The sequence below is a fragment of the Cajanus cajan genome, chromosome 3, assembly GCF_000230855.2.
Source record: "Cajanus cajan strain Asha chromosome 3, NIPB_CcT2T_4, whole genome shotgun sequence".
Classification (NCBI taxonomy): domain Eukaryota; kingdom Viridiplantae; phylum Streptophyta; class Magnoliopsida; order Fabales; family Fabaceae; genus Cajanus; species Cajanus cajan.
This window is the reverse complement of record NC_138519.1, coordinates 38,877,082-38,891,782: the sequence shown is the minus strand read 5'-3', so window position 1 is coordinate 38,891,782 and position 14,701 is coordinate 38,877,082. Positions and strand designations below refer to the sequence as shown.

The 14,701-nt window shown below is 32.4% G+C and overlaps 1 pseudogene across 1 annotated transcript in view; it reads left to right on the top strand.

Annotated features, from left to right (window-relative positions):
* Positions 1-4,924: 4,924 nt before the first annotated feature.
* Positions 4,925-14,701, top strand: part of LOC145956275 (uncharacterized) — a 96,040-nt pseudogene continuing 86,263 nt past the window's right edge. Inside the window, exons 1-4 of the transcript XR_014432718.1 lie at positions 4,925-4,932; positions 6,773-7,317; positions 7,645-7,742; positions 7,831-9,342. The product of XR_014432718.1 is annotated as an uncharacterized LOC145956275 (transcript). The remainder of the gene's footprint in view (positions 4,933-6,772; positions 7,318-7,644; positions 7,743-7,830; positions 9,343-14,701) is intronic.

The window sequence follows — 14,701 nt, the reverse complement described above, 5'->3', positions numbered from 1 at the left end:
TCGCTAATAGTGACGCATTTTGTGAGGGAATTTTAAGTTTTGTGACGGACTAAAATTTATTGACATTTGTGACGGATTTTGTGACGGAATATATTCCGTCTCTAAAAATCCGTCACAAATTTCGTCACTGAATCAAAAAAAAAAATTTGTGACGGAAAATTTTCGTCTCTAAAAATCCGTCACAAATTTCATCACTAATAAAAAAAAATGTTTGTGACGGATTTTGTGACGGAATAAACTTCGTCTCTAAAAAATTCGTCACAAATTTCGTCACTAAATAAAAAAAATTTAGTGACGGATTTTTCCCTCTCAAAATTCCGTCACAAATAGGTTAAAATATTTTGTGAAAATATTTGTGACGAATTATGTAACACCCCAGCAACCCGCATGTGGATATTGTTCGCTTTGGCCGCAGCCCTCACGGTTTTGCTTCTGGCAATGGCACGCATGCCACCCCAAAACGCGTCCACACAAGGAAGGTATCCACACCCATATATATGGCATGCTTCGTTCTCCTTCCTAACCGATGTGGGACTTCACAATCCACCCCCTTCATGGGAGTCCAGCGCCCTCGCTGGCACACCAGCCCGGGTCCCGGCTCTGATACCAAATGTAACACCCCAGCAACCCGCATGTGGATATTGTCCGCTTTGGCCGCAGCCCTCACGGTTTTGCTTCTGGCAATGGCACGCATGCCACCCCAAAACGCGTCCACACAAGGAAGGTATCCACACCCATATATATGGCATGCTTCGTTCTCCTTCCTAACCGATGTGGGACTTCACAATCCACCCCCCTCATGGCATGGGAGTCCAGCGCCCTCGCTGGCACACCGGCCCGGGTCCCGGCTCTGATACCAAATGTAACACCCCAGCAACCCGCATGTGGATATTGTCCGCTTTGGCCGCAGCCCTCACGGTTTTGCTTCTGGCAATGGCACGCATGCCACCCCAAAACGCGTCCACACAAGGAAGGTATCCACACCCATATATATGGCATGCTTCGTTCTCCTTCCTAACCGATGTGGGACTTCACAATCCACCCCCCTCATGGGAGTCCAGCGCCCTCGCTGGCACACCGGCCCGGGTCCCGGCTCTGATACCAAATGTAACACCCCAGCAACCCGCATGTGTGGACGAAGCATCGGTTAGGAAGGAGAACGAAGCATGCCATATATATGGGTGTGGATACCTTCCTTGTGTAGACGCGTTTTGGGGTGGCATGCGTGCCATTGCCAGAAGCAAAACCGTGAGGGCTGCGGCCAAAGCGGACAATATCCACATGCGGGTTGCTGGGGTGTTACATTTGGTATCAGAGCCGGGACCCGGGCCGGTGTGCCAACGAGGGCGCTGGATTCCCATGCCATGAGGGGGGTGGATTGTGAAGTCCCACATCGGTTAGGAAGGAGAACGAAGCATGCCATATATATGGGTGTGGATACCTTCCTTGTGTGGACGCGTTTTGGGGTGGCATGCGTGCCATTGCCAGAAGCAAAACCGTGAGGGCTGCGGCCAAAGCGGACAATATCCACATGCGGGTTGCTGGGGTGTTACAAATTATTCCCTCTCAAAATATTAAATTTTATTTATGAAACTTTCATATTTAAGAATTATGCATAATTAAAGAAAATATGTTAAATATTTTTAAAAATAATAATAAAAATAAAAATATTTTATTTCATTAAAAGACTAAAAAAATTATGAAATTTATTTAATTAAATAAAAAATTATCAATTTTGAGCATAAGAAATTAAGACATTCATTAAAAATATTTAAAAAAAAAACTTGTGAAATTAAAAAAAAAAGATTATTAATTTAATTTTGGCTTAATTACATTTTTGTTCCCTCAAGTATTGTAATTGTGCAATTTTGATCCCTAAGGTTTTAATTAGATAATTTTAGTCCCTAAATAATTGTAATTGTGCAATTTTAGTTCTTTAATTTTTAATTGAACAATTTTAGTCCCTCAAATATCATAATTGTACAATTTGAATGTCTCCCATTAAAAATTTAATAATTTTAAAATTTTAATATATATATATATATATATATAATAATTTAAATTATATAATTATTTGCTTATTTAAGTTAGCATATACTATAATTTTTATTAATGTAACAAATGATATATATTTAATATTACTAAATAAATAAAATGTATATATTATTAATAATTTAATATTGCTAATAAATTAATATCAATAATATTTTTAGTATATTTATAGATAAACTCATAATTTGATAAATATAACTTAGTATATGTTAATATAATTTTACAAAAATATAAATATACTAGATAAGATATGTATATTTATAATTAATATACTTATAATTTTGTAAAAGTATATTAATATATAATAAGTTATATTTATCAAATTATGAGTTTATCTATAAATACACTAATAATATTATTGATATTAATTCATCAATAATATTATAAAAATAATAATATATAAATTTTATTTATTTAGTAATAATAAACAATTATACTAATAGAAAATTCGGGATATGTTACAATTTGATATATTAATGAAAATTATAATACACGTTAATTTGAATAGACAAATAATATAATTTTAAAATATTGTGTATATATATATATATATATATATATGTGTGTGTGTGTGTGTGTGTGTGTGTGTGTGTATGTATGTATATATAGTAAAATTATGAAATTTTTAATGAGAGTATAATATAGTATGAATGAAAATTATAATACATATGTATGTATGTATATATATATATATGTATGTATGAATAGACAAATAATATAGTATTAATGAAAATTATAATACACGTTGTTTTTTAGTTTAGTTGTTTATTGAAAAATGTCTTTCTAATGTCATAATTTTATAATTTTAAAGTGTAAATTTTTAGTTAAAAAATTAAAAGTTTCTTATTTTATGTTAATAAAATAATATCTTTTAATTTCTTTATTTTTTTTTGTTTAAAAACAAACTATAAATTAATGTAATTTAGATTTAAAAGTGACAAGGATAATTTACAAGTTTTTAATTATTTTTTTAACTTTAATTGCTTCTAAATGAAGGAAAAAAAGTAAGAAAATAAGATATCTTGAAACCCTTCATTGAGTGATATCTAACAAATTATGAGAAACAATCTCACACTCTAGTGAATAAATTTTTATCAATACCATAGTATTTGACTCAACCATGGGTTTGACAGTAACACATGGTCGTTATGAATTCGATTAACAAGAACATGGAGAGGTTGGGAACCTTATATCGAAGATTTAATTCGAATGAAAATAGAAAGTACTACTACTGTGATGAATTGGAATGCATATTCGATAAACCCTAAACACTTTGATTTTGAAATGCAAGAATTGCTTTACTCCATCCTCTTTCAACCGTCAATAATTTATCTGTTTTAAATTATGTCTTATTTTTATTATAAAAACCAACAAAACTGTAAAATTGGATAACCAACAAAACTACTACATGGAGGTTATTTTTTAATAAAGTGGGGACCAAAACCTTTGTATTTCTTTTATCTTTAGTTAAGTTATAAATAAGTTTAAATTGATTTTTTTTTTTAAAAATGAGTAAACATGATTTAGATTATAAAAAATGACTAAACGTAATAATTTATTGTAGATTTTATTTATAATTTTTTTTTTGGAAAAAACTCAAATGAAATCAAATTTCTAAATAAAGTATTCAAAATAACATTAATTTAGTTATTAGAATTTTTGTAATTAAAAAACCATAAGAATTATATAAATTTCAAAATTCAAAATTAGGCTAATTTTAAAATTGAATTTATAATAAAATATGATTATATATTTAAATTTTTAAAAATGAATTTAGAAATTATTGAAACGATAATTTATATTTATGTTATTTTATATAAAAAAATGAATTTGATAAATAGAAATATCTTAAATTTAGATTTTTAATAAGTTGAATATCAAAATTGCTGGTGGCCGGAACGGGCCGTTTCAAAAGTGAAACGGGCCGTTCCGAAATAAGAAAATTGCCCAAAACTGGAGAAACAGAACGGCCCGTTCTGGGATCACATTTTAAGGTACATCAGCCATGTCTGGAACGGGCCGCTCCAAAACTGGAACGGGCCGCTCCAAAACTGGAACGGGCCGTTCTGTATTCGCATAGTGATCATCAATGCATGTGTTAGAACGGCCGTTCCGATTTAGTTTTAATAGGCTATTTTAGTATTTTAGAACGGCCCGTTCCACCTTGGAAACGGGCCGTTCCGTATTTGCGGATTGTTCATAAATTTATGTGTTAGAATGGGCCGTTCCACTTTAGTTTTAATAGGCTATTTTAGTAGTCTAGAATGGCCCGTTCCAGTTTGAGAACGGCCGTTCTGGGCTAGTTAAAAATCAAAATATTATAAAAATTAATTTTCATAAATATTCATTATTAAAATACTAATAATTATTAAAAACCTTTAAAACACTCTATAAAAGTCATTAAAATAAATATAAGAAGATAATGTCCACAAATATAAAATAAATAATAATTAACTAATTTAGTTATTTATTGAAAAATATCTTTCTAATTTCATAATTTTTAATTTAAATTTAAATTTTTAGTTAAAAATTAAAAAAAAATTATTTTTTGTTAATAAATTAATATCCTTTAATTTCTTATTTTTTATGCTTAAAAGCAAACTTATAAATTAATCTAATTTAGATTTATGAAAGAAATAAGCACAACCTAAAAAATGGAGATATTTTATTTTGCATGAAAGTTGTTAATATGACAGGTATTACTCGATCTTGTGTTTTCAAGTATCCTAATATTGTGATAAAATATGAGTTAGAATTGATTTAAATGAATAAATATTAGAACTATATATTCATATGTATCACAAAGAAAAAGTAAGGGAAATAACATATGAATTAATTGATATTGTAATAACTATCCACAGTCAACGGTAGAATGAAACAGTATCAAATTAGCCTCAAACAACTCTAACCTCTCGTTTGCACTCTCAAGTGATAATTTACAAAGCATCCACACTCATTATAATTTTATGGATTGAAAATGTTTGCCTTAAAATTACAAAATCATTTCAACAAAACTATATTACAAATAGTAAGAATTTAAAATTCTTTAAATTTGTAAAATTTTTCAACCAAACACACATTATAAGAATTATTTTCTTTATCTTCTTATCTTGTCCGATATATATATATATATATATATATATATATATATATATATATATATATATATATATATATATATATATATATATATATATATATATATATAAAAGCAAAACTCAATAAAATTATTGATTAAACGATAAAGTATACAAATTTTTAAACTTATAAATTTCACTTTATTATATAAATCAATAAGTTTAATATTTAAAAAGATAAATAAAAGTATATATAATTTCAATATATTATTGTAAATTTAATATAATAATAATAATAATTATTATTATTATTATTATTCATTTTTATTGAAATAGATCAATCTTTTAATATATTATAGTATATATAATTTTAATATATTATATATAGTCATTAAATTTAATATAATAATAATAATAACTAAGATATAGTTTAGATATACTAGTTTATCCTCTCCTAATTTCTATAAGATATGTTAAGATAATTCTATAAGATATAGTTTAGATATACTAGTTTATCCTCTCCTAATTTCTATAAGATATGTTAAGATAATTCTATAAGATATAAATATATTTAAACAAAGAATTTAATTGTTTCGGTAATAAAAAATTATTTTTAATTAAAATATATTTTTGAATTTTAGTTAATTCATTATCATTCACTCACTTTATTAAAAAGTGATAAAATTTAATTAATTTAATAAAATAAAAATCTAAAATCTTTAACAATTTCTTAAATACAAATATTTAATTAATTAATTTAAATATATACTAAATGTAATATTAGAAAATTTATAAATATTTTAGTTATAATTTTTATTATCTTTTGAATTAATATTGGATTTCTTTTGATTATGAAAGATAGAAAATAAATTTAAAATCTGAATGAGTTTGTTTGATAAAAATATTTAATTAATTTTAACCATTCTAACAGTCCCTCACCCGGCCACCACACCTCTTTTTGTGTTAAACCGTTCCAACAGTCTCTCCCCGGCCACCACACCTCCAGCTGTGTTAAATCATTTAGAGAGAATATTAATATGACAGGTATTACTCGATTCTGTTTTTGTTAAAAGATTTTATGTAGTTATTTAGAGAGAATATCATTTTTTTATATCCAAAGAAAAAGTGTTGTACATAAAACTTTAAAATTTTGTTAAAATTTCAAAATTGAACTATTATAATTGTTATTATAAATATATTATTATTTTAAATTTGAAATACTACGATTTTGCATTTAAATTAAATTATATTAATCATTATTTTCAAGTTTAAATTCAAAATATTATTTATATATTAATTTAATTAATAAAAATATAAGGTAGTAATTTTAAAAATAATTGTATTTTAAAGATATTTATTTCATATTATTTATAGGAGTTAAAATGGTAGTTTTTTTTTCAAAATAAAAAATATATTTTTAAAACGCACAAAGAGGAGAGGAACGGGTTTAAACCCTAAAGAGAGGCACCACTCTTTCTTGAAATTTTTTTAATCATTTTCCCTCTTTTACTTTTCCCGCTCCCTCTCCCTAAAAATATATTTTTGCATTTCCATTATCCCTCTCCCTCTCCCTCTCCGCCACTCAGTCTTCCCTAAAACCCGAACCCTAACCCCCTTCCTCTCCCGCTCCCTCTCCCTCTCAGCCACTGCTCCTCCCTCCCTCTCAGCCCTCTCGTTCCTCCGCCAAATCTCCTTCGCGGCCTCCCCCTCCCTCCGCTGCCTCCTCCTCCCCGCCACCCCCTCCCTCTCCGCCCTCTCGTTCCTCCGCCGCATCTCCCTCGCGGCCTCCCCCTCCCTCCGCTGCCTCCTCCTCCCCGCCACCCCCTCCCTCTCCGCCCTCTCGTTCCTCCGCCGCATCTCCCTCGTGGCCTCCCCTACCCTCTGCTGCCACCCCCCTCCCTCTCCGCCCTCTCGTTCCTTCGCCGCATCTCCCTCGCGGCCTCCCCCTCCCTCCGCTGCCTCCTCCTCCCCGCCACCCCCTCCCTCCGCGCCCTCTCCACACGCGCCACCACCTCCTCCCTCAACGACCCCAACCCCAACTGGTCCAACCGCCCCCTAAGGAAACCATCCTCCTCGACGGCTACCACTTCGAACACTGGCTCGTCGTCATGGAGTAGCCCGAAGGCGACCCCACCCTCGACGAAATCATCGATTCCTACATCAAAACTTTGGCCAAGGTTATCGGAAGGTAACAAAATAACATTAAAAAAACCCCTTTTTTTTTATCCATCATACCTAGCCTCTTCAGGACAATAAATTAACAAGTAAAAATGAAATAATTTGCCTTGTGTATAACCTAATTCTCCTATTAGTTTTTTCAAGAATTTTATTTTTAACATAAATTAGTTTTAGTTCTTTATTTTTATTTGCTCTAGTGGCTTAATTAAAATTAAGCTCTTATTGTATGATAAGGTGAACCTAAATGGGCTATGTAGAAGCTATTGGAGGTGCATCCCTTAGGTGGTTATGGGTTTTGGATTTTGATTATTTAGTGTGGTTGGTTTGGTTTTTGCAGTGAAGAGGAAGCCCGGATGAAGATATATTCTGTTTCGACTAGGCACTACTTTGCGTTTGGTGCGCTTGTGTCTGAAGAGCTTTCTTACAAGATTAAAGGTATATGTTGTTTTTGAGCTTTAAGTGTTTTGCATGTGTTTTGTGCTAGTGAGGGTTTATTCGATTTGTGGTTTTTTTGGAAATGCAGAATTGCCGGGAGTTCGGTGGGTGCTTCCTCATTCTTATTTGAATGTCAAGGAGAAGGATTATGGAGGTAAAATTTCTTGTTATGTCACCGTGCTTTATTGTAGTTACCTTAAGGCCTAGTGGTGCCTCATATTTTGAAATTGACTTGTCTAAGATATTGAACCGCCAAGCTTATGATACTGCAGTAAACTATACATCTATGTATGAGAGACATCAATGATATTTTTTTGTGTGTGATTGACAAGAACAGGTATTGGCCATTAAATCTTTATCATGAGTGATTAAGTTTAAATTATAAAAATCATGTACTTTTTGGGATGATCATGTGACCTATTAATTTCAATCATCCATTTGTAGTTGTATGGTTAAAATTGGTTTCCCTCACTAGTCAAAAAAACTTTTTCATTAGATACATCCTCACACAGTTTTCCTTTTTTCTATAGCTTCGAGTTGAGTATCATTGTAGTTTATTCTACAACTAGCAGTTGCATTATGTGCTTGTTTGTGATAGCATAAATTTAGAAAATTGCTTATTTTTCAAAGGTAACTTTAGGTACTTGGATGATTAATTCTTGGCCTTTATGCATATCAATTATCTAACGATCGAGTAACTATATTTGCAACATCTCTAAGAGTGAAACGTACACATAGTTAACTGTCAAGTTCAATTTTTTTAACATCTAGCAATTGGATTGGTACTTTTGAATTTGATTCCCTGCTTTTTAGAATTGTTATATTTTGGGTTTCTGATTTCAATATTGCTTTAGCTGAACCTTATTTTGATATTTTGCACCACTTTGCAGGGAAGTTCCCAACACTTGTATTAAGACTTATGCCCACATGATTTTTTCTTATATATATTTTTTAATTTGTCAGTTCATATATTGGCTTTGATGATGCTGGTTTTCCTTTAGTTTCCATTTGGTATCTGCTTGTACTATATTTGTTTTGCCATGGAATGTTGTTAAAAATTAAAGTTGCAATCTAGTGATCTTACGATCCTGCTGCCGTGTCATAGAGAATAGTGCTTTGGATTTAATTTATTAGTCTCCCATTCTTTGGAGAGGAACCACTTTATTAGTCTCCCATTCTTTGGGTTTAATTTGCAACAGTTTGTTTCAACATTTCATTTATTCAACAGTATGACGATTGTCATCTTTTTTCCAGTTGTTCTGGAACTGTGATTCAATTTTAACGTTGCAATATGATATATTGTGAAATCGTGAAGTGAATGTAAACTTATGGTTGTAAGTCACCATGAAGTGAAAATGGACTTGTGAAACTGGTTGTGATTGTCTGTTGTCTCTGTTCTGGAGTGAAGCATAAAAAGTTGATGGTAGTTTCTTTGGTTGTTTGTAGTGATTTGGCTTGTCATATAAATGGTTTCATCGCGGCTGTGGCTCACACTCATGTTCTTCAGGAAGGTCCTGTCACAGGAAGGGCAACTGATGTTATTGCTCCTGCAAATACTGCTGCTGAGGTGGCCTTGAGGCTTGTTAGGCCGGGAAAAAAGGTAATTAATTTTAAGAGTTTTTTCCCCTGTATTTGAATTTTTGTATGATTTGATTTGGAACATGTTGCCTCTATTAATTGTATGTTTGGTAGATAGGTATAAGGTCATCACTATATAAGCAATCTAGCTTAGTAAAATTAGGTTGCTTCATGTGTATTGTTTGAAGGGGTTTCTTTGCCTAAATGTGTGCCTTGTGGATTTTGATCTCTAAATGATGAAAAGTATCATGGCTATGGATATACTCCAATGAAGCTTTATTGTCATACTTACACTGATAGAGGTCATTCATTATTTTTCATGTGTTGTCTTGCCGATTAAGCACATCATTAAACTTGGGAACTCCTCTTGATGTCTGTATTGTTCTTTTATCTTCATTTTAAATGATATCATGCATTTTCATAAAAAAGACTTGATATTTTTGTTTTGATTGAAATTGTTTCAATAATAGTCTCTGGTAATCGATTACAATAAATGGGTAATCGATTACCAGAGAACCTTTAATAAGTAAATTTCGAACATATGATTTTCATTGTCTGGTAATCGATTACATGTATAGGTAATCGATTACCAGACTATTAAAACAATAGTTTCCCCAAATTTAGTCATCAAACAGTTAGCGAGGGATTCATCTCAGTTAGTGACGGATAAAATCCCTCTCAAATAGCGAGGGATTTAATCCCTCTCAAATAGCGAGGGATTCTTTCATCAATTGCGAGGGATTTAATCCGTCACAAATTGCGAGGGATTTAATCCCTCACAAATTGAGACGGATTTTTATTAATTTCTAAACATTTATTGTTACAAATTAGTGACGGAAATTATATTGTTTGTGACGCCTTAATTCCGTCACTAATTGTGACGGAGAAAATAATCCGTCACTAAATATTTTGTGACGCCAAATTTTGTGACGGAATCATTTCCGTCACAAATTCCGTCACTAACTTATTTGTGACGGATTTTATGAAGTTTAGTGACGGATTTTTTTCCTCTCTAATTTTAATTTTTCTAGTAGTGTTATACTCAGCAAATTGTGCTTCAAACCTTCAACAAGCAATACATTTTCAATCAATGTTTGAGAGGAGGAATTACCAATATTTCCATGACCAAGAATTTTGCCTTTATTATTGTCACCATAGGTAACATACCCTTCATTCTTCAATTTCAGACTTGAGAATTTGGAGGGATCCCCGGTCATGTGCCTTGAGCAGCCACTATCAAGATACCACAGTAAATTTTTGGCCCTCAAGCATTCCTACAACACAAATTTAGAGGAAAAATTTAGGTACCCATGTGGAGGGTCCTTGTTGGTTAGTTCTCAACCTTTGACTCTTCTCAACCCAAATCATTTTTCCACTTGGAACTCCATATTTTCTTGAATAGCAGTTCCTAATTGTATGACCCCTTTTACAACAATAAAAACAAGTTGCTTGTCTAGAAAAGTTGCTTTTGAGTTTTCTAAAATTTTGACTTTTCACAAAAGCTACTTTCTTTGACACAATTGGTATGCTTGTACTTGGATTAAAGCCAAGTCCACTCCTATCAAAAGTGTTTCTTTGCTTTCCCAAAAGAATATTCAAATTTGCATTTCCCTTTGTGAACCTTGCAAGTGTGGATTTCAAATCAGCATTTTCTTTTTCAAAAACTTTGCAATGTTCACAAACATCTTTTGAGGAATGAGCTTCACTAAAGTTAAACATAGTTTGAAGATTATCATGCTCATGCTTCAAATCTTCAAGTTCTTGTTCAGCTTTAATTAAAGCATTTTCATACCATTTCAGCTTGTTTTTCAATTTTGAATTTGAGGCACCTAATTTGACAGCCTCTTCATGAATTTGAATGAAAGCTTCTTGAAGTTGGTCATAATCAGGATTTGATTCAAGGTCTGAGTCACTTACTATTGTGTCTTGTGCAGTTCCAGCCATCAAACACAAATTGTTTTCCTCACTTTCAGATTCTCCACTTGTTGTGCTTGAGTCATTGTCTTCCCAAGCAATATAGGCTCTTTTTCCTTTTGCATTTTTCTTAAACTTCTTCTCCTCTTGTTGCTTCTTTAAGATATTTGGACACTCAGCTTTCATGTGTCCCGGCTTTCCGCATTCAAAGCAATTGAAGGAGGAGGTGGTTGCTTCCTCTTTCTTGTTTGGCTTTTTGTTGAACTTATAGGGAGAGTTTCTCTTTCTTCTTATAAACTTTCTGAATTTCTTCACTAGCAGGTTGAAATTTTCGGTTTCGGAGTCATCAGAGCTTGTTTCTTCATATACCTCTTTTCCTTTGGCAGATTTTAAGGCCTTCAATGACACTCCTTTGCCTTTCTTGTCTTGCTGCTCATGTTCATCAAATATGTGCAGCTTTTGTTCATGCTCCCTTAATTTTCCAAAGAGAGTAGCTAATGTTAAGGAGGTCAAGTCCTTTGATTCTTCAATGGCTGTCACCTTTGCTTGCCATGTTCTATCCAAGCATTGCAGCACTTTTAGATTCAGCTCTTCCTTTTCAAATTTCCTGCCAAGATCAACAAGGTGATTTATCAAGTGTGTAAATCTTTTTTGAAAATCAGAGATGGATTCACCATTTTGCATTCTAAACAATTCATATTCTCTAATGAGAGTATGCTTTCTTGATCTTTTTACATCACTTGTTCCTTCATGAGTGACTTGCAAGGTGTCCCACATTTCTTTAGCTGATGAGCATTGTGAAATCCTGAAAAATTCATCAATAGACAATGCAGATGTTATTATATTTTTAGCTCTCTTATCATGTTGGGCTCTTCTCCTTTCCTCATCACTCCACTCACTCCAATGTTTTTCCTTAGGCTCACCATCATCATTCTTTTTCATTGGAACATAGGGTCCATTTTCTATAGCATCCCATACAGCTATATCAATAGCTTCAATGAAAATTCTCATCCTAATTTTCCAATAGACATAATTTTCACCATTGAAAACAGGAGGTCTATGTATAGAGACACCCTCACCATAGGGTAGGTTGTTGTTGGCCATTTTTAAGTCTTGAACAACTCTCAAGAACCTTGCTCTAGATACCAATTGTTAGAAAAGAATGGCCAAATCCAAGAGGGGGGGTGAATTGGATTCAATGACCCTTTTAAAATTTTATCAGAGTTTCTGGATCTTCACATTCAATTAAAACTTTTCTATGACAGAATTTTCAAAATGAAGCACTTCTCAAGACTTGTTATGATAATATGAATGCAATATGCTAACTTGATTACAACATTATGAGGTTCACTAATAATGTTCAATTACAGATTTAAACCATCAAGAATTACATACACTTGTTAATCAAGTTTTATCTTCTTTAAAGCTCAACCAAGAAATTGCAAAACAAGAGATAAGGTTGAAGAAGATTGCACAAGTCTTTTATACTGGTTCAGCCACTCCACATGTGACCTACATCCAGTCCTTAATCACCACCTGATTAAGATTTTTCCACTATCTTTAAGCAAGAAGGTTTACAAGCAAACACACATGCATATACTTCACTACTAAAAGATAATCACTTTCTTGACCCCAAGAAAGCACCCCTTGTAGATCCCACTACAAGAACCTTAATCACTTGAGAAACCCTTCTCAAGATTTTCCACAAAGATTCACAAAGAAACAAACATGAAACGAATTCACCTGGAATTCTTGAACAATTCTTTGTCTTTCTCTTTCAAGGGTATGATGATGATGATGATTTTCACAAGTTCTTTCACAAATGTTTTTCTTCTTGGATTTTCACAAAGAAACCTTTCCAAGACGTCACACAGACTCTCTAAAGTGTTTTTAGAAGTTTATTATCAGTTCTTACTCAATTGTCTTCTGTTTCAAAATAGTTCAAGTCTATTTATAAAAGTTCAAACCCAGATAATCGATTATTTTAAAGAATAATCGATTATTTTGTTCTTCAGATTTCTGGAAATCAACCAAGAACAACTTAATCGATTATTTAGCTGGATAATCGATTATTCCAGAGAGTTGTTTCTGAAATAATCGATTATTTTGACAAATAATCGATTATTACAGCAAGGCATTCCACTTAGCCCATTTGCTGAAATAATCGATTATATTTAACAATAATCGATTATTTTGAGTCAGTTCTTAAAACTTCATTTTAAGTCTCAAAATAATTTTCCAATGTTCTCAACTCATCATCATCACCTACTCCCTACTTGATTTTAGACAAGATTTTCTCAATGCACAAAGCATACACACAAGTATACACAAATATAAAAATTCATCTCCTAAGTTCTATTACATAGTCTTAGATCATAGCATTCTCTTGACTCTTCTTTAACTTTGTTTTTGTGTTCTCCAAGTTGTTGCATGTTGTGATCATCAAAACTCCTTAAGCTTCAAGCTCTCCTAAGCTCAACACCATTAACTTCCACTCGTAAAGGGTTATATATACCCCTACCAATCCTCTCCACTTGGTTCACTAAGAAGGATCTAACTCCTAGGCTTCTCTAATCTCATCCATTAATTCACTAGTCACTTTCAACATACTCAATTCAATGCTCCTAAGGGTGAGCTCACACATCACGCTTAAGTTTCTAACTTTTCAATCAAATCCAACCCTTAAATCATCAAAGATGATAGGTGAATGAGCATCGTACTCAAAGCGTTAGCCATGTCATTAGTTTTACTTCTATGATCCTTTCCAAAGATCAAACACCTAAGCATAAATTCACTAGGTACACATACTCAGTCTCAAAGTCTTACCACTTCATCTATACCCAAGGTAAACTTCTCTCCATTACCTTATCCTATAACCTCATATCTTGTCACTAAAATGAACCAACTAATTGTGCTCCTCCGATTTTCCTTTGAAAACCCACTAGTTACTCGAGTTATACTTAGTCTCACACTACTAAGGGTAACCTCATAAGTCACGCTTAAATCCCTAATTTGAACTAAAAGATCCATCTCTCTAATCATAAGGAAAGGAAAATGTAAAGGTTTCCTACTCAAAGCATCAGTCACCACATTGGTTTTACCTAGATAACAACTAAGATTAAAATCATAGTACTTAAGAAATTCCAAATATCTCCTTTGGTCAAAAGATATTTAAGGCTTTAACGATCACTAAATACCTCAAGTTTAGAATCATATAGGTAGTGTCTTCAAATTTTAGTGTAAATATCATAACTGCTAACTCAGGGTCATAGATAAGGTAATTCCTCTCATGAATTTTCAATTTCCTAGAAACATAAGCTACTACCTTTCCTTCTTGTAGCAACACTCCATCCAAACCTATCTTAGAAGCATCACTATATATCATAAAAGACTTACTAGAATCTAATAGTATTAACACTAGTCAATCTTTCCTTAAGAGTTTGGAAACTACTCTCACACTTACTATC